Source organism: Perognathus longimembris, chromosome 4 (assembly GCF_023159225.1).
Source record: "Perognathus longimembris pacificus isolate PPM17 chromosome 4, ASM2315922v1, whole genome shotgun sequence".
NCBI classification, from domain to species: Eukaryota; Metazoa; Chordata; class Mammalia; order Rodentia; family Heteromyidae; genus Perognathus; species Perognathus longimembris.
Window position 1 is genome coordinate 32,401,875 of NC_063164.1, and position 21,329 is coordinate 32,423,203.

The following is a 21,329-nucleotide window of genomic DNA, read 5'->3' on the forward strand; positions in this document are numbered from 1 at the left end:
ATTCGGGAGACCTTTAACTGATCCATGAGCCTCACTCTCATTGTGGAGGACAATCTGCTTTGCCCAGAGTTTATCCACTTAAGTATAATCTCCAAAAGCTTTCTTCAATGACACTGTGTATTCCCGGCATTGGTTAAAGATAGACAGGCTCTGATTTCTGGGTATGCAGCATCACGGGGCAGGGTGTGTGGAGGGACACATGTACCTGTGGTGACTTTCTTCTCCCCTTTGGGTTGCTTATTTATCAGGGGACGGGGAGGGCAGTGCGGGAGAATTGCTGGTGAGAGCCATTACCCAGGGCCATTACCCAGGTACAGATGCTTTGGCTAAGGATGCTGTCCTGTTACATTTCTCAGTATTTCTGAGCTGTTCCATTTCTCATCAACCAGCTGAGCTTGGACCCTTGGTCTGAGATAGGCAGAACCTCTTTTTTTTTTTTTTGCCAGTCCTGAGGCTCCTCTTCTCTTTCTCCTTCTCTGCTCCTCCTCCTTCTTTTCCTTCTTCTTCCTCCTCCTCCTCCTTCTTTTTTTCCCCTCAAGGCTAGTACTCTAGAACTTGAGCCACAGTTCCACTTTTGGCCTTTTCTATATATGTGGTGCTGAGGAATGGAACCCAGGGCTTCATGTATATGAGGCAAGCATTCTACCACTAGACCATATTCCCAGCCCAGGCAAAACTTTTTCTACCACGAGAGACTGAATGTGTGGCAAAGAGTTAATACCACTCCTCCAGGCTGAGACTCCTGGGTTTGACTTGGAGAAAGGAGCTGGTTCTTGTCTCAGCTCTCTTGTATGGTGTGGTCTGTTCCACATCATCTTTGCACCCTAGTATCCTCATCAGCCAAATGGGGAGAAGGCCCAAGTAGGTTGTTGTGGGGATTATGTAAGAGGTTATGGCAGTGAAGGCACCAAGCCTGTCCTCCCAGCTACTCAGGAGACTGAGATCTGAGGATCGTAGTTTAAAACCAGCCAGGGCAGACAGTCCAGGAGATGCTTATCACCAATGAATCAGCAAAAAGCTAAAAATAGAGGTGTGGTTCAAGTGGTAGAGCATCAGCCTGAACAAAAAGAGCCAAGCAAGAGCCTGAGACCCTGAGTTCAAGCCCTATTACCCGACCCAAAACAAAACAAAAGACAAACAAAAAACCCAAAGAGATTATGGTTTAGTGGTCTGTATCCCCCAGTGCAGGATATGAATTAAGTTTAGTTGTTTTTTTTTAAACAAAGCCTAATGTATATAAAGCAATTGATTTAGCTCCATATTCTTAGAACTGTGAATGGATTTCTGTGATAGATTTACCGGCTTTTCTTTCAAGGAACAAAAGTGTGTATTATAAGGAATTGGTTTCCTGTTTGGGGGAAACCATATTTCACCAATGTAATTTATCACATGTCCCAGCTGCAAACTGTCAGCATGGCCTGACGTGGCAGCCTTTGCTCAGAGGGAGGAGATGCGCAATTAGCCTTACATGTTCTTCTGTGATTCCTTTTCTGCTTGGCATCATATTCTAAGATTTAGAGTTCCTGGAAAGAAGCATTTTTTTCCCTATGGCATGGAAAATAAGGATCATGCTTGAATGGAATGGGAATTGACTGTTCATTCATTAGCTTGGACATTCATCTAATCATCTCCTATTTGTGGCAAGGATTGCATTGTGAGGAGTGATGAAGCAGGTAGCAAGAGAGGCAAAAGAGAGAATCATGATGGCAAGGCCATAGAGATACTTGGTGGCTAGGATGAGGTGTCTGGCTGTTATTCTACTGCTGTTAGAATACTGGGTTATGAGTTTGGGGCTTAGAGTAGGACCCCCTGGGTTCCATTTCTGGCTCTGCTCCTGTGGTAAGGTACTAAGCCACCTCATACTTCCTTATCTGTTCAATGGTCAATACCAAGGACTTGTGAATTTAAGCCTCAACGAAGATAGGGCTGAACAGAGGATTTCAGAATTTGAGGATTGTGTATGGTGAGCAGTTATTTTGTGAGATTAGAGCTAGACTTTCCCTTTTCACTCATCTCTTCCTTCTGCTTCCTTCTTCAAAGGCTGGTCTTCTTCAGGGCTCACGTGACAGAACTCTGCTTATATCCCTGGTAATCCTTTCTGGCTTGGGAGCAGATGGGATATTAAGAAGGGAACTTTGGGCTGGGGATATAGCCTAGTGGCAAGAGTGCCTGCCTCGGATACACGAGGCCCTAGGTTCGATTCCCCAGCACCACATATACAGAAAACGGCCAGAAGCGGCGCTGTGGCTCAAGTGGCAGAGTGCTAGCCTTGAGCAAAAGGAAGCCAGGAACAGTGCCCAGGCCCTGAGTCCAAGGCCCACGACTGGCAAAAAAAAAAAAAAAAAAAAAAAAGAAGGGAACTTTGCAGGGGGGAGGTTCCAAAATGCTTTCTCACCTTTCCTTTCCCCACTTTTCTTTATTTTGCTGGTCCCAGTGCTTGAACTCAGGGCCTTGGTGCTGCCCCTGAGCCTCTTTGTAATCAAGGCTAGTGCTCTATTACTTGAGGCACAGTGCTACTTCTGGGTTTTTCTGAGTGGTTTATTAGAGATAAGAGTATCACATACTTTCCTGCCCTGCCAGGCTTCAAACCACGACCCTCAGATCTCAGCTTCCAGAGTAGCTAGGATTACAGGTGTGAGCCATCAGTGATTGGTTTTTCCCCTCTTTTGTATCTACTTTCTACCATCATTTCAATCCAGTGTCCAAGAGCTTTATTAAGGAGCATATTTTATTTCTCTTGGCATCTTGGTCTTTAGGATGTTTATGAAAAAAGTTAGGTACAACTTCCATTTACTTGGCCTCCATTCATTTTCCTATCCTTTGTAATGTTCTCTGGATGTAAAGATAGATTAGTGTCCTGATGAGTGAGGGTCCTGAGTACAGAGGGCCCCAGGCTGACCAAGAGCAAAAAAAGTGTGGCCTCGAAGCAATCCTTACGTTTCACCACTGTTAGGAAAAAGACCCCTCACAGAGCTCTGCCCCTCAGTTTTCAATTCCTCCTCTCTTGCAAAGTCATAAAAATTAACTTTGTTTCTTTTCTCTTCTGATTTTCTTTTCTTTCTTTTTTTAAAACAATATTTATTCATTTATTTTTAAATTTTTTGGCCAGTCCTGGGGCTTGCACTCAGGGCCTGAGCACTGTCCCTGGCTTCTTTTTGCTCAAGGCTGGCACTCTGCCACTTGAGCCCCAGCGCCACCTGTGGCCTTTTCTATATATGTGGTGCTGAGGAATCGAACCCAGTGCTTCACGTATAGGAGGCAAGCTCTCTTGCCACTAGGCCATGTTCCCAGCCCCTTTTTCTTCTTTTCTTTTGTGCTAGTACTAGGGCTTGAATTCAGGACCTTGTACTGGCTTTCTTGCTCATGGCTGGCACTCTGTTACTTGGGGCCATACCTGTAGTCCAACTATTCTTACTGGCTAGTTGGAGATGGAGTCTGTTGGCTTTTTCTGACCCAGCTGGCCTTGAACCGTGATCCTTAGATCTCAGCCTTCTGAGTAGGTAGGATTGCAGGTATGAGCCACAGGCACCCAGATTTAAGTTTAATTATTTTTCTCCCTCCTGTCGTACTTAGGTTTGAAATCATGGCCTCACATTTGTTAAGTAGGTACTCTTACCACTGAGCCGCAACTTTAGCTTATTTTACAAGTGAAATGGATGCCTGAGATTTAAATAGCAAGTGTAAGCTTTGTAAATAGATGTTTTTGCGTATTTTTCTGAAAATTGGCCACACATGTATACCTTCAAGTGGTTACTTACAGTAGCCATACAGCCCACTGTGTGTGCTGTTATTATGAATGGGGTGTTATCATCATCTACCAGTTATCAGATAGAACTGGGAGGTAGAGTAGCTGAAGAGATAGTATTCACAGCTTGGGATGTACAGTTGGCTTTTCTTAAAAAGTTATCAAACAGGTCAGATAGGTTGGTGGACATCTGTTATTCCAGCTACTCAGGAGGCAGAGATAGGAAGGACCACAGTTTGAGGCCAGCTGGGCAAAAAAGTTAGCAAGAGCTCAGCTCAACACATAAGGCAGGTGTAGTGGTACACCCTGTAAGCTTAGCTATCTATGCAGAAGGTGATAGGAAAGGGATTGCTAACCAAGGTAAAAAGTTAGTGAGATTTACAACTCATAATCTCAACATCATAATAATTTGGGCATGGTGGGGCATGCCAGTAATCCCAGCTATGAAGGAGACATAGGTAGGATGGAGGATCGTACTTTGAGCCTGACCCCAGGTAAAAAGCCAGACCTTACTAAAGCAACTAAAGAAAAAAAGGGCTGGAGGCATGACTTAAGTGGTAGAATACTTTCCTTGTAAACTGAGGCCCTGAATTCAAATCCCAATACCACCACCCTCACCACCCCCCCAAGAAAAGTCAAACCAAAGCTTGGCATTAGCTAAATTTGTTGGCCTAGGTGGATTGTCAATTGCCTCTGTAAGTGTTGCAATTTCCCCAGCTTCTGCTTCCCCTATCTCTCTAGCAACCATTTTAACGGACCTCAGAATTCTGACCTGTGATAGATGCTATCTGTGGTAACTCTGTCCCATGTGCTGGCGATGATGAATAGAAATGCTTCTTAGCATGAGTAGAAAGGCTTATAAATGGGTGACCATCTGAAGACCGGGAAGTAACACCAGCCACTGCCTGAGGACTGCTCTGTACGCTGATGGCACTTCATTCTCATTACAAAGTCCTAAGAGGACAGGAAGTGGGTTTCTTCTTATGGTACTCCATGATGCACACACGTAGTTCAATTTTCCCACTAAGCACAGGGAGTTGTTTTCAAGAGTGTTTTTCAAGCACTTGAAGATTTCTGTGTGTGTGTGTGTGTGTGTGTGTGTGTGTGTGTGTGTGTGTGTGTATGTTGCTGCTGATGTGAGCTATAAAAGTTGAAACTTCTCTTACCCTTTCCTTCTTTCCTTTTTCCCTCCCTCCCTCCCTCCCTCCCTCCCTCCCTCCCTCCCTCCCTCCCTCCCTCCCTCCCTCCCTCCCTCCCTCCTTCCCTCCCTTCCTCCCTTCCTTCCTGTCTTTCTGCCAGTATTGGGGCTTGAACTCAGTATATCTCTCACTCTGCTTTTTCTCTCAAGGCTGGCACTCTACCACTTGAGCCACACATCTACTTTTGGCTTTTTGCCTGGTTAATTGGAAATAATAGGTTTACAAAGGCAGCTTCACAGGCAGTTCACAGGCGGCTTCAAACTTTGATTCTCAGATCTCAGTCCCCTGAGTGGCAAGGATTACAAGTGTTGAGTCACCAGTATTTGGCCCCTTTCTGGACAAGCCAGCCAGACTTCTGTCTAGACCAGAAGATCTTCTGAGTATTCCTGACCTTGACCTGCCCTCCTTTCAGCAGAAAGGCCAGCCTCTCTCAGCACTGACAGTTTCTCTGGGAGGACTGCATGGTGGTTAAAAGAGCAGTGCTTTTGTTCAGGACAACCTGAAGACCTGGGCTTGCTGGTTTAATCCCCATGGTTGTAACTGGGGATAGAAATGCCTGAGCAAGAAGTGGTTTGCCTAGTTGGACTTTGATGTCTGGCCCCTCCTGAATCTTTTGAGGAACCTGGTAAAACTGGAAATGTAGGAAGCCCGAGGATGGAGTATTCAGGAGAGAATTTTCCTTTGCCTCTGAGCAGTATTTGATTTTACTTTTCTAGATGATCCAAGTTAGAAGATTGCTTAAGTGAGACAAGTAATACTATTACATTACTATTTGCTACATAGACCTGTTGGACTTCATTTACCTTTTCTTTCTTTCCCCTCTTCCTTCTTCCACCTTTCCTCTCTTCCTTTCTTTTCTTGTGCCAGATTTGAGGCTTGACTTCAGGGCTTTGGGCTCTCATTTATTTTGGCTTTCTGCTTATAGCTGATGCTCTCCCACTTGAGCCACATCTCCAGTCTAGCATTTTGCTGGTTAGTTGGAGAAGGAATTTCTTGGGACTTTTCTGCGTAGGATGGCTTCGAACTGTGATCCTATGGATCTTAGCCTCTTGAATACCTAGGATTACTGCTTGTAAGCCACTTGTGCCTATCTTTTCTGTTCTAAGTATTTTATTTATCATTTCATAAACAGTATTAAATTTACTTACATAATTTTCTACTGAAAGGGCTTGCATTAAGAAAGATCAGTTCTTTCTCAAGTAGTTCTTCAATACTAACCAGCACATTTCCTGGAACATGGCAGGTATTCAATGAATTAATTCAAGAATAAATACTAGAGTTGAAATCAGGGCTTATCAATCAAAGTTTTATCTACAGTGTACCCCAGCAAGAGTCCTTAGAGTCCTAAAGAAAGATAAACTAAGAAGTCACATGTAAAGAGCATTTTTTAAATGACTAGGGAAGAAAAGCACAAGAGAGTAATTGTGTGTGTGTGTGTGTGCGCGCACGCACGCACTGACAGTGTTTTTTGGTTGGTCGGGGGCTTGAATTCAGGGTCTAGCAACTGTTCCTGAACATTTTTTTTGCTCAAACCTATCTGGCTACCACTTTGAGCCATAGCCCCACTTCTGGTTTTGAATTGGAGATAAAAGTCTCACAGACATTCCTGCCTGGACTAGCTTTGAACCATCATCCTCAGATCTCAGCCTCCTGAGTAGCTGGGATTATAGGTGTGAGCCACCAGCACTCAGTGTAAATGAATATATTTTTAATGTTGTACAGCATTTAAAAAATTATGTTGTGGTCTTTTAGTTTGTTTATCAGCAATGGGAAGAAAAATTGAAGACTTCCTTTTCCTCAACTGCTTTGTTAAATAACAAAGAAAAGTTCCTTCTCCTCTTTCAGGCTATTAGCGCTATATCATAAATCACCTAAACACATTCTTTATTTTAATTACTTACATTAATGTCAGAACTGGGCATGATGAAGGAATGCAATAAATTTTGAATAATAATAATCACCTATACTTAGAAGAAAGATACTTCTGACTTCTAAAAATGTAAAGCTGGGTATATGGCCTAGTGGCAAGAGCACTTGCCTCTTATACTTGAAGCCCTGGGTTCGATTCCCCAGCACCACATATACAGAAAATGGCCAGAAGTGGCGCTGTGGCTCAAGTGGCATAGTTGCTAGCCTTGAGCAAAGAGAAGCCAGGGACAGTGCTCAAACCCTGAGTCCAAGGCCCAGGACTGGCAAAAAATAAAAATAAAAATAAAATGTAAATATAGACTCAAGCGTGATTTTTTCATCATTCTTCTTTTAAATAATTTTATTGTTAAATAAGTGTTGTACAGAGGGGCTCCATTTCCTAAGTCAGGTAATGAGTACATTGTTTTTTTGGGGGGAACAATGTTACCCTTTCCTTCTCTTTGCCCCAGTGTCTCCTAGCCATCCCTGCCCACAAGTCACATACGTTATTTTCCTGGTCTTTTACCATGCAGAGAATAAAAACAGTACAGTTTCATTAAAAAGGATTTAGAAATGGAAGTTAAAATCACCCATAAGCCGTAGTGCCCAAACGTAGCTGCTATTTAATTTTGAGGTATTTATTTCTAGTCCAGCAGTTTTTCATGTTGTGGAAGCTACCATGGTGAGCATGAGGTCAAGAAGGTCTGCTTACTGTGTGCCTTTTGGAGATTTAAAGGCAGTGTTAAAGACTCGAGAAGGCCCGCAAGAAAGATACTTTTTCATTCAGTAGTGTTTTCTGAGCTTGTTTGATTGCCATGTCAATTGTGACAGACTTTCACAAATTTAATTATGCTACTTCCTTCCTCCTCTACCTCCTTCTCCTCCTCTGTCTTCTCCATTTTCCTCTTCCTTCTTTCCATCCTGGAGCTTGAGCTTCCTTCTTTCTTCTTTTTGTCTTGGAGCTTGAATTAGGGCCTGGGTGTTGTCCCTGAGTGTTTTAGCTCAAGGCTAGTGCTTTACTACTTTGAGCCACAGCTTCACTTCCAGTTGTGGGTGGTTAATTGGAGATGAGAGTCTCATGGACTTGACTGCCCCTGCTGGCTTCGAACCTCAGTCCTCAGATTTCAGCCTTTGGATTACAGGCGTGAGCCACCAGAGCCCAGCATTCTTTTCTTCTTTTGAAGACATTGCTTTTTCCTGGAGTTTGCTCTGGTTGTAGAAAACTTGCTTTTAATTTTTCAAGCCCAATCTCTTAGTAGCCCTTAGAAAGAGGATCAGGATTCAGAAACAGAGAAAGTTTGCTCTGGAAAGTTAGAATAAACCTCCCATGCATGATCACTGCAGTGTGCATAATAAGATTTCTGTATACCTCCAATCCAAAAATCAAATTTATTCCTGGCCAGTAAAATTCTCGGAGTCTTTGCCAGCTGTGGAGAAAGCTGGAGGAGAGGCCTTTGATCCCAGACTGGCTCCTTATACCATCTCCTGGCTACAAAGAGCAGTCTATTATTTTTCAGAGATGATGGGGGTAGGAAGAATTAGCTACAGAATTGAGGGACTTGCTTATTAGCATAGCATATGCTGGGATCTTGCTTGCTGAGATGAATTTATTCCAGGTAAAATATTACCACATGCTGTTGTAGTTAAGCAACAACAACAAAAAATTTATTCCCATGTCCTGTGGATACACTCATTGGATGGACAGAATACAAGTGGCCCTCAGGGCAAGAGTTATGAAAGATTCCCCTCCGAAGCTCTACAGAGGCTCCTGAGAGCTTTTAGCCCTGTCACTAGCCAGGGTTCACCTGGGTAACCTGTCTAACCCAGGCACCAGCTTGCCATCTTCAGATCAGCTGTAGGAATGGATCATCACTGCTAGAGGGCCAGGGCCCTTCCTCTTCATCTCCAAGACACTGGACAATAGGCTATGAGTGGTAGAAATCAGAACAACTTTCCTTTATCTTTCAAAGAATATATTGAATATATTTCAATGTGAGTTCTTTTCTATATGTAAAGTTTCAGCCATTGCTATTTTAGGGAATGTAGAAATTACATAGCCTCAGATACATATATTATAAGGAGAGGACCTGGGTGATTTGCAGACTGAACATCTACAGTGAAGCTATTTGAGAAGAACCAGTGTGGTTGTTTAAGTCTTTATGGTGAGTCACATTTTCATCTCTTCTTTAGTCTGTAATCCATGGAGAGCATGAAGCTCCCAGGCACTGGTGACGAGAGCAAGGGTTGTATGCAAGGGAAAGGACAGGTCCAGACAGTGTGGAACCTTCTGAGTTGGTGTGAATGCTGCCAAAATGGTTATCAAGCCAGAAAATAAAAGTGCAACTACCATCCCAGGTGTTGGACTCATCGGGGAAGAAAGGCTGTTATTTGCCTTGAGCACTTGGAGCCAGACGGCTTCCAGCCCCCATATCTGGTCTTCCTTTCTTTAGAAGTAATTTAGCATTCCTCTAAATTAGAGAAGACTTTTTATAGTTCTCCTTGCCACTGTTGTAGCTGTGTGACAATATTCCGGCCAAAGGATTCATATGTGTGATTTTCAGAAAGGCAAGAACAGTCCTCTTTCTCCTCTCCTTCTTGTCCTCCTCCTCCTCCTCCTCCTCCTCTTTGTCCTTCTCTTCCTCCTCCTCCTCCTCCTCTTCTTCCTCCCCTTCCTCCTCCTCCTCCTCCTTCTCCTCCCTTTCCTCTTCCCCTTCCTCCCCCTCTTCCTCCTCCCCCCACTCCTCCTTCTCCTCTGCTCTTTTTCCTTTTATTGCTGGTATTGGGGCTTGAACTCATGGTCTCACACTTTCACTGGGCTTTGTCACTCAATGCTGCTGTTCTACCACTTGAATCACATTTCTACTCCTGACTTTCTAGTGGAGATAAGAGTCTCATACACCTTTCCGTTCAGATTGGTTTTGAACCTCTATCTTCATATTTCAGCCTCTTGCATACTTCGGATAATAGGCATCAACTACTAGCACCTGGCATCTTCATTATCCTCTTGGTTTTTCTTGATTCCTGGCATTGGTTGAGATAGCTGGACCCTTATGGATAGCAGCTCTTGAGGATCATGAGTAAATTGAAGAGACTGGAGCCATGTGATGCATGAAACCTTAATTCTAACTGAAGAACTTCCTGGGTAACTTCCCATAGCCCTTGTTTAAAATGAGGAGGCAATATGTGTATTATCCTGTTTAAGATGCTATTAGGTTTTCTATAATGCACTGATGAACTGGATCCTTTTATTGTACTCTGTTGTGCTGAGAACTAAATTGATTCTTTGTCAGGATCATCATAGTAGAGATGAAAATTAAACTCACTGAGAAGAACCAACTTACCAGTGCTGATGCTGTGGTGAAGCTAGTGGACCAGATAGCTTCCAGAACAGATTTTTAAATTCTTCCTCACTATGTCTTTATTTGGCTCAAGCATTCATTATAGTTGCATGTCAGGATATGATGTGTATGATAAGTGAGCACATATATCAAGTGTAAAGTACACACTAGGCATTGTGTGAGCAAAACAGGCCCAGTCTCTGATCTGACAGGGCTACCAGTCTGGTGTAGAAATAGACAAATGGACACAGACAAAGGAAGATGCCTGAATGCATGGAACAGGGGAGGAGGCATGTCAGGGAAGGCTGTCCTGGACACATGGCTGGTGAATCAACACCTGAAGGTGAATAGCTTTCACTTGGTAAGGAAGTAGGTATTTCTAGGATGTTCTGGAATGGTCTGTGCAGGTGCTTTGAGGTGGGAGGGAGCTGTCAGCTTCTAGGAGTAAAGAGGCAGCCATGATGGCCCATGAACTGCAAGTAGAGGGAAGCCAGGGAAATAAGCCAAGCTTATTTGTAAGGGTGTCACTTTTGTAAAGAAAGAATCCTTCTTTTTCATTATGAGTGTTTTTTTTTTTTTTTTAGAAGAGCTGATGTCTTAATTCTAAACTTCTCAGAAAAACAGATAAAACCATTAGACCTTTTGTGTTTGGGGGAATGATACACTGGGACACTCAGCTCCAGGTTTTGCTGTGTCACCCTCCTTTGTGATGATTAGCATATTGTATGTTACGTAGGCCTTTGTTCTGGTGATGGGGCACAAGTACAGCTGATGTGACAGGTGTCACACAAACCAAAGCACTCATAAGACAATGCCACAAGATATTTCTAGTTATGCATGTGTTCACCCAGTAGATTCCATTCCTCTAGAAACGAGTTTAGCAGAGTAGCTTTTGTGCAAATGAGTTAGTGACTTCACTATTGGAGAAAAGACTTATTTGAAATGTTACCTTTTCAGTAAATGACTGTCAAGGAAAGTAGAATCTGAAGATACAGAAAAAAACGTTGTCTTCCAAACATCTTCTTATAGACAGATGAGTTCTTAGAAAAGATGATTTAATAATTGATCCTTCTTGCTTTTGAACAATTACAGTATTTTGTGCCTTTCTCGTGAGCATAGTGACTAGCACTGAGATATTCAAGGGGTGCTGTGCAGTGTGAGAACAAAGGGCCATTCTTAAGGAAAAGAATAATACAGTCAGGCATTGTACAAGCCTCCTAGTTCATGGTCGGCAGTTTCAGGGAGCGTTGGCTTGGAGGGAGGGCGTGCTCCCACCATATCTGTCCCACCAGGGCTTCAAAGGGTACTTTGTTTCTTCGTTGTTTTTTTCCTCCTCTTCTAGCAGGAGGCAAGCAGTAGCATCCCGGATCTTGAATTTGGCTTCGAATATTCTGCAGGCAGATGTGCCTTTGCTGCTGCTTGGGTAGGACACTCGCCCCTCCTTGCTGATGTCAGCTGCAGAGACTTACACTCAAGGGAGAGCCAGGGTGGGTAGCTACTTTCCAAGCTACTGTCACATTCCATCTCTGCCATCCTTCACTACTTTCTTTCTTCTAATTCTCTCCTCCCCCCAGTAATTTGTTGCAGGGAGAGATTAGTGATTTGGGGTTTAGGAAAGCTGGAAATTTATTTAAGAGTTCCACAATAAGGCTTTATAAGCAACTCTTCCATCCAGTTGAAAGAAACTACTATATACACTAAATCAAATTGGAACCTTATAGGTTTTATTATTAAATATTTCTTCTTCTTCTTCTTTTTTCTTCTTCTTCTTCTTCTTCTTCTTCTTCTTCTTCTTCTTCTTCTTCTTCTTCCTCTTCCTCCTCCTCCTCCTCCTCCTCCTCCTCCTCCTCCTCCTCCTCCTCCTCCTCCTCCTCCTCCTCTTCTTCTTCTTCTTCTTCCACCTCTTCCTTTTCCTCTTCCACCTCCTCTTCCTCCTCCTTCTCCTGTCTTCTTCTTCTGCCTTCTTGTGCCTTTTCCTGCTTTTAGGTGGCTTGAACTCAAAGCTTCTTCCAGCTCTTCCTTGGCTTATTTGCTCAAGACTGACACTATACCATTTGAGCCACACCTCCACATTTGGCATTTTGATGGTTAATAGGAGATAAGAATCTCTTAGATTTATCTGCCTAGCCTGACTTTGAATCACAATCCTCAGATCTCAGCTTTCTGAGTAGTTAGAATTATATGCATGAGCCACTAGAGCCTGATTATCTCTCTTTTCTAAAAATTGCCTGTGGAAACACTGTGCTTGGCTGCCTTATGGCTTCCGGAAGGCAGAGGGTGGATCTTATACTGCTTTGAACCCTCTCAGCGCATAGTGGACAAGCATGACATCTTGATTTTAGAAATCTCAAGTGAAGATAGTTTTGCTCTTGTCGAAAATTCTAGCAATATCACTCCATCACTTCGTTCATTTCTTCTGTGCACCCCAAGATCTAGTTTAAATGGGTAGAAAATTCCTTTAAGCTGGGTAAGATTGTCACATTCATCATCTCTCCTCCTCCTCCTCCTCCTGTCCTCCTCCTCCTCCTCCTCCTCCTCCTGTCCTCCTCCTCCTCCTCCTGTCCTCCTCCTCCTCCTCCTCCTCCTCCTCCTCCTCCTCCTGTTCCTCCTCCTCCTCCTCCTCCTCCTGTCCTCCTCCTCCTCCTCCTGTCCTCCTCCTCCTCCTGTCCTCCTCCTCCTCCTCCTCCTCCTCCTCTCCTTTCTTCTCCTTCTCCTCCTTTTTGCCAGTCCTGGAGCATTAACTCAGGGCCTGCGCACTGTCCCCAAGCTTCTGTTTTTGTTCAAGGACAGTGCTCTACCACTTGAGTCACAGTGCCACTTACAGCCTTTTTGGGTAGTTTATTGAAGAGTCTCATGGACTTTTCTGCCTGGGCTGGCTTTGAACCATGATCCTCAGATCTTAGCCTCCTGAGTAGCTAGGATTACAGATGTGAGTCATGAGACCCCAGTCATTTTTAATTTTTTTATTTTGTGTGTGTGTGTGTGTGTGTGTGTGTGTCGAAGTTCAAGTTTGTAGTTTAAAGTTAGCAGATAAGAACTCAATGGGTGAAGGACTGTTCTTTCTGTAGGTAAAAAGTAGGACTGATTGACAGTGAATGAACAGAAATACAGCCAGAAATATTTAGCTTACCCTTTCTTTAGCCTCTTCTTCAAAGTCACTATTAAGAGCTTGACACTTGTTTTTACTGGAGGAAGGGGATCTTAGAAAGAACTTTCCTGGAAGATGATTTCAGGAGTTTGCAAAGACTGTGGTTAGTTCTGATCATAGATCCCTGATACATAGTCTTTTTTGGAGACTGCCTTTCCTGGACTGGACAGCCTTAGAAACACATGGTGCTAACAAAACCCCTTTCCCCCCAGCACTGCTGAGCTGAAATAGAAATTTCCAAATAGTCTTCTGAACTCCTAAGGGGTTTCTCTTCTCTTCTGTAGGCGGATTTTGAATAACAAATGCTTTTGGAATTATGTCCATTTTTTTTAAGCAATTGGATTTTTTTTTTTTTTTTTTTTGGTTGTGGGGTTTGAACTCGGCCTGGGCACTGTCCTGGAGCTCTTCAGCACAAGGCTAGTGCTCTACCACTTGAACAACAGCACCACTTCTGGCTTTTTCTGTGACTAATTGGAGATAAGAGTCTTGTGGACTTCTGCTCCGGCTGGCTTTGAACCTCGATTCTCAGATCTCATCCTCCTTTGTAGTTAGGATTACAGGTGTAAGCCCCTGGTGCTAAGCCAGAAATAAACTCTTACTGAGCTATACCACATTTATACCAAATACATTTTAACTTAGTCACCTACTCTTCTGTCCTCCCTTCCCTCAATTGGGTACTGATCACATGGAGTAAAAATACTGAAGATTTCTTCTCACTGGTCAGTCTGGTGACTTACTTATGCTATTACCTTGGAAATATTCCTATCATGGGCAGTACGTATGATTGAATTAAATACTTTCCTAGTGCCACACAGATTTCTCTTTCAAAATCTTCCTTGGAAGGAATAAGCTTTTGGATCTGACCCTAGTTGGTCCTTTGGACTAGAAGGACCACAGTCATGGTATGAGGATTTTTGGTTACAATCCAGACAGAAAATTATTCCTGAACATCGAGTTCATCGTTGCTTTCTTCCCCACATGGTTCAGATGGTGACATTCTTAGGGCAGAGGAAGAACAGTCGATCCTTTGATTTAATTTTGGCAACACTGCGGTTTATGGTGCTCTGGGGAAAAGCAGCCACAGATGTATCAATCTTTTAAAACATTCTTGGCCGTCTAATTTTTAAGTCATAAACCTAAACACAGACAGCATATTCTTGAAGATAGCCTGCTTTGGCTCCCATAGCTGATGATATCCTACCTTTCAAAACCAGCATTCCATTTTTGTTTATGAAACACATGTACCTTTTAACTTCTTTAAATCGGGACTTGTTTCATAGACTGTTTGGGTGTGCTGGGATTCGCAGTGGGGTAGACGGTGTGGGGATGAGCTGAGCCATCCCTGTGCTATGCGTCATTCATTACCAAAGGATGGATGAGCATCTAAAGAGGTTCTCTTTGTTCAGCCTTGGTTACGAAGTTGGACTTGGAGCCCCACTGCCTGGGTGCTTGCCTCTGTCTAGCATATTACCTCTTTGTGACTTGGGAGTATTGGACCTAGCTGTGCCTTCATTTTGGGTCTGACCCTAGCTATGGTATCCTCTTCATAGAGCAGACATGAAAACCAAAGGGGATAATTAGTGTTTGGGCCTTAGAGTAGTGTCTGCACATTATAAGTGCTTTGTAAATATTATGTCAGTATTAATAAATAACAAGTGCTAAGTTTTAATAGCATGGTAATCAAAAAAGAAACTGGCCCTTATTATTTAATTCATTAGGTCTTAAAACCCCCTCTGTGCTTTGAAAGGGCTTAATTAGCCAGAGTTATAATTCCTTTTGGGCAAAAATGTCTATTTTTATATATTCATAGACAGGAAAAAGTATGAATGAGTATCTACTAAAAGGTTAATGGCCTCATCTCTGGAAAAATGTGGCTGTGGTTCATCTTAATTCACTTTTATTTTTCTCATTTGCATGTTCCTAGCCCTACACATGAGACTATGTTACCTGTGAGATTTTTAAATAAGGGACTGGGTTTCCTGGTGTTTCTGAAGAATGTTGTTTGTATTGTACACCCCAAGGATTTGTATAAAAGGTCACACTAAGTGAGGTTTTGTACTTTACTTTTGCATATTTTCTCTACTTATGTTTTCTTCATTAAAGCAAAGCTATCAGCAGGGTCAGTGACACAGACTGCCATGACCAGAAATTTCTAGAACATAGCTTCCTTCATCACAGCTAGCACATGACTCCAGATCTCTGCGGCTGGAGATGTTAATCACAACATCAGTATTTCTGTTGTGTCCTGTCATCTCCTATTTGGTTAGGAATTCAGGACTGTTTTGACTTTTCATGTGGTGATGTAAGTTCCTTTCCTTTGTTCTTTCTTCATGGGCAGCTTTACAAGCATGTTTTCTTGTGAATTATCTTGGCATTTATCTCTACCTTTGGTCTTCACAATCCACATAGGGGGTCATCAGTCTAGGGATTATCAGCTTTGTTGAGGAGGAAGATGAAGGCTTGAGAAATGGACTTGTCTAAGTATGGCAGGGCAGGATTGGGCCTGACCTTCCCACGCTAGTTCTTGCACCTTGGAATGCTTCCTAAGCCTGCCTCTCTGGGTCAGCCATCTCTTTTCTTGCTCTATTCAATGGATTGTGTTTAGTTTAGGTTTTTTTTTTTTTTTTGTTAAAGTAAAGCAAACCTTTTCTTGGTTCAGGGTGGTAGTTTGGTAGGACTGGGCCATGTACATGGAGATCAGGGCCCAACAGCCAAAGGAAATAGTTTTCCCATCATAAACTAGTGGTTATGGAGAGGTATTGTTGAAACCCAGGTGGGTTAATTGTTCTTATTCCCCTCTAGAGCCTGGAAAGGGGCCAGCATATAGGAAGAAAGCCAGGACACAGGGGCTTGGCCTGCCGCCAGCCTGCTGCACTTAACTTCTGGGGTCCCTCCTGAGCTCTGAAAGCACAGCTTCAGGCCACCATCAGCAAACCACCTTTTCTTAAGAAGTCACCCTGAAGCTGTTTCTTTATATGAAGGCTTTTAGTTCATCCCTACACTAGAAATTCAATTTACCACCGAATGAAATGCTGTTTTTTTTTTCCCCTCCCTTTCCTCCCCTCCCTCCCCGCAAGCGGTTGTTATTATTTCTCCTAAAGAAAAGTATCAGCAGACAGCAGTTGGCGGAATCACTAAAAAAACCCATTAATACAGATTGAAAGTTAGGCTAGTGGTTTGGGGTAAGGATGGCAGGGAGAGGGTGCTCTGTCTCCCAAGGTGATGGAGTTGTCATACTACAGCTTCATGTTGTACTGTGGGCTTCGTGCTAGTTGTCATAACTGCTGAAGAGCTGGCCTCGAGAATAAGATCCAAATTATGGAGTCAAGTTCTGAGATCTAATTTTGTCAGGAGGCATAGTTATGAGAAAAAGGTAATGTAAAGGAGAAGAGAAAGTCTGAAGGTTTGATCCCAGTCCAAGCTGATGATTACTTCTGTGACTTTTTTTTTTTTTTTTTTTTTTGCCAGTCCTGGGCCTTGGACTGTCCCTGACTTCTTTTTGCTCAAGGCTAGCACTCTGCCACTTGAGCCACAGCGCCACTTCTGGCCATTTTCTGTGTATGTGGTGCTAGAGAATCGAACCCAGGGCTTCATGTATACAGGGCAAGCACTGTTGCCACTAGGCCATATTCCCAGCCCTTCTGTGACTTTTGTGTCATCGAACAGCCCTGGGCCTCAACTTCTTCCTTGGAGAAGCAGGTGGTTGGCAAGATCAATGGTACCTGACCTCTCACCGTGTACCCAAATCATCAGGGAAATATTGTCAGAGTCCCATCTGATTGAATTTGGTGATTCATTGGTTCTAGTTTAATTGCTGTGGGATTGTACCCCGGCCACTCTCTTTCTAGAGCTCTCCTGGGGATTTAAATGCGGGGATACTTCAGATCAACCCTAAAATGCCCTTTAGCTTGTACTTTCTATTCTTAAAATAGGTAGAGTTAGTGTCTTACCAAGGGATTTATAAAAGATCCAATAGCTCCCAAATGAGGTTACTATAAAGAAAGACATTGATCATTTTTGTCTTGGAAAACAGAAAAAGTTACTAGAGTTCTTGAGGTTTGTCATTGATTTGTAGAATAATTCTGCAAGGAAAGCCATAAAAGGTTTCTTTTCTGAGTCACTGGAGATGGGAGAAAGATGTGTAGCCATTTTAATACAGCAGTGAAGGAGAAATTGTTGTAGATAATTGAAAGTGTTTTTCCTCAGAAGTTTATACAACAGGGATTTGCTCAGAGGCCTAGAAGAGAATGTTAGGATTTTAAATTATTTTTAAGGTAAGCACAGTAATTTCTAGTTCATATCATCTTTTAAGTCTTTTTTTTAAAAGAAAGAAAATCATATTTTGATGAATATTAGTTCCAATTATTAGCTCTGATTCTTGGAACCTTACAAAGGTAAATTGTTCTTCCTTGGAAATCAAATCCCACCCCCCCAAATAGTTTTATTTTCTAATGTAAATCACTGGCAAAACATGAGCTTGATTAAATATTCTTTTTATTTACTCTGTTCAAATCATCAATCAGGGACTGAGAGAGATTATTTTATAATTTTTACTTGAATGTGAAAAGAAAAATTAATATGCACATCACCAAGTCTGATACCAAAGGTTTCCTCACAAATACCTGCTGTCCCCATCTCTGGCTCCTCTGATCTACAAACACTAGTGATCCAGCCCTGAGGTGAGAGGTAGTAAATACTTGCCAAGGTCACCTCCTTTTCCCTCCTTCCCCCTCCCCCTACAGCACAGTAAAAGCTCCAGCTCTCTAATCCTCTTTCCAGTCAGAGGAAGCTAGACAAGATTCTGAACTGTTGTGTGTTTCCAGATAGGAAGTTCAACCTCTGTATATGTGATAGACTTTACATGTGTTTTGCATTCTCCAGCCTATGATTTATAACAATTCTATAAAAAGTAGGCTGTAAATAATTCATTCTGTGGTCAAAGATAAGCAGATATTTCTTAGATAAGAGATACTTTAAAAACTATCAGTGCTTATAATCATGACTAGTGCCTGACCCTAAGAAAAAAAATGGAGTTTGTATTTCAAAATTCTGTGAGGCTTTAAAAGATAATGTGTATTTTTAAATACTGAAAAATCTCATGAAGTAAACAAGAGAGATGGAATTCATCAGCTGGATAATCCTGTAATCATGAGAAATTTCTATGTTCAAAAGGGCACAGAAGGTATAACATATATATTTGTTTATTGTTGAAAATGTATTTATTTTTATAGTGAGTCTAGAGTGTCCTAACCAACATTTTGATCACTTATATGCCAGTTCCTGTTCTAATTCTCCAACAACTACTAGGGAGATACTATTTTTTTTAAGTTATAAAGTAATGTTATTATTATCCTCACTTCATTGATGAGGCTTCATTTGGAAGTTCCAGTGCACAGTCCCTTGGCCCTGTTTCTTTGGGCCTGTGGAGAAGGAGTGCATCACGGCAGGAGCATGTGCTGAAACAGAATTAACTGCTAACCGCATGCTCAGGAAGCAAAAGAGGGAGAGGAAGGGCTGGAGTCCTCAAATCCCCTAGGAGGGCAATGACCTAAGGACCTCTCCCACTTCAGAGGTTTCACCAGCTCTCCACAGTGCCACCTTAGGACCTAGACTACTGGGGGACATTGGAGATCCAAACAATTGCAATAAGTAATATATATAAGTATACATGAAAAAAAACCAACTATCATGTTTACAAAAATTATTCTGGAAATAAATGTTGGAGACATAAAGAAAAATTCTCATGCACTGCTCCTGGTAGTGTAAATTGTTCAGACTATTTGGAAAATAATTTGGATATGGTCAAGTTGATGCTGATTTTACACAGATTTATTCAAATTTTAATAGCATCATTATCATCATCAAAATTATTTTGTGTGTGTGTTCCAGTACTGTGGCTTTTAACTCAGGCTTGGATGTTGTTTCTTAGCTTTTTTGCTGAAAGCTTTTTTTTTTTTTTTCTGTTATGGGGTTGAACTCTGGGACTAGGTGCTGTCCCTGAGCTCTTCAGCTCAAGGCTAGAGCTCTACCACTTGAGCCACAGCATCACTTCTGGTTTTCTGGTGGTTAATTGGAGATAAGATTCTAATGAACTTTCCCGTGTGGGCTGGCTTTGAACCTCTATCCTCAGATCTCAGCTTCCTGAGTAGCTAGGATCACAGGTGTGAGCCACGAGGCCTGGCTCAGAAAGCTTTTTGATGTTTAATTGGAGATAAGAGATAAGAGTTTCACAGACTTTCCTGCCCAAGCTGGCTTCAAACCTTGATCCTCAGATCTTCGCTTCTTGAGTGGCTTGCATTAGAGAAGTGAGCCAGTAGTGCTCCTCTTCCATTGTAGCGCTATTTGTAGTAACAAACAAACTGGAAACAAACATAACTGAAATAGAATAGTAAATTGTGGCACTCTTCACTGAATGGGATGCTATGCAGGAGTGAAAATGAGAACTATAGTTGCATGTGTTAGCATGAATAAACCTCTCAAACATAATGGAAATCCAGAGGGTATGGGGCTGATGATTCCATTGAATATTAATTGATAAACAGGTTAATATTCATGGTTATACCCAGTACATGTTTAAAGGATGTATGGGATTGGTAAGTACTGTTATTAGGGTAGTGCTTCTCTGTAGAGTGGAAGGTTGAGTAATGGGGCTGTTGCTTAACTCCTGTCTGTAATGTTTTCTTTCTTCAGTGGGCCGTTGGTACATGGGTGTCTATAGTATTATTATCCAAATTGTTTTGTATGCTTCAAGTATTTCACAGTTTAGTAATAGAAAGATCTTTAGGGCTGGACATGGGTGGGTTGCACCTATAATCATAGCTATTTAGGAGGCTGAGAGCTGAAGAACATGATTTGGAGCCAGTTCAGATAGAAAAGTATGTGAGACTCATAGCTCAAAGCACCAAAAAGCTAGGCGGTGACTCAAGTGGTAAAGCTCTAGCCTTGAACAAAAAAAAAGCCAAGCAAAGAGCATGAGGTTCTGAGTTCAAGCCCCAATGCCAGAACACACACACACACACATACACATACACACACACACACACATACACACACACACACACACATACACACACACCGGTCTTGAAACCCAGTTATAGTTTTATCAAATAACAGCAATAAAAACAAACCAACCAACCCTGAAAACAAAGCCCATCAGGACCAAAGGGAAGGCAGTCTTAGGAAGGAACTTAGTGGTGAGTTTGCCTAAGAAAACCCAGTGAAAGGAGGAGGGGGCGGGGGAAATAAACACAGTATAAGAGAATGGGAAGAGAGGCCTTTGCTTGCACACCTGGCCTGATCCTTCATACCTGACTGTGGTGCTGAGAGAGTAAAAGAGAAGGCAATGGGAGAGAGGAGGGATCTTGTTCTGTCTGATGCAGAGAAGTTTTTGTTTTTCTTTTTGCTGGTCCTGAGGCTTGAACTCAGGGTTTGGGCTCTGTCCCTGAGCCTTTTTGTGCTCAAGGCTAGTGCTCTACTACTTGAGCATCACTTCCACTTCCATCTTTTTCTGAGTAATTTATTAGAGATAAGAGTCTGGAGGACTTTTCTGCCCAGGCTGGCTTTGAACTGGGATCCTCAGAGCTCAGCCTCCTGAATAAGTAGGATTATAGGCATGAGCCACCAGTGCCTGGTGAGAAGTGTTTTTAAAGCTACAGGACTCAGAGTCAAAGGGCACCTTAAGCATTAAAGATAATTTCCATCATCTTGAAAGTTTATGATCCTTAAAGGAAATATTTAGTTTCCATTACTCACTGTTCTCCATACATGTGTTATTTATTTTTTGTGCTTTCAGCTATGGCTCCAGGAGTGTAGCATCTTCCTCTCCACTCTCCTCTCTGTCTGCTATTACGGCCCCACTAGGTGCCTTCAGTAGGGTACACTAGGTACCTTCAGAGATGCAGCTCACTAAAGGGACAAGACAAATCTGGTGGGCAAGCACAGGACACAGGGTAGACTGACAGCCTCTACTTTCCACCTTAGGAGATCAGCTT

The 21,329-nt window shown here is 42.5% G+C and overlaps 1 protein-coding gene and 1 long non-coding RNA gene across 5 annotated transcripts in view; one reads left to right on the plus strand and one right to left on the minus strand.

Annotated features, from left to right (window-relative positions):
* Ankrd44 (ankyrin repeat domain 44) overlaps positions 1-21,329 on the plus strand; it is a 325,588-nt gene that overhangs the window by 88,726 nt on the left and 215,533 nt on the right. The window lies entirely within an intron of this gene.
* On the minus strand, positions 8,969-12,147 carry LOC125350443. The gene is made up of 2 exons (XR_007210747.1): positions 12,113-12,147; positions 8,969-9,435 (listed from the first exon to the last, which is right to left on the minus strand). It is a non-coding gene; the product is annotated as an uncharacterized LOC125350443 (long non-coding RNA).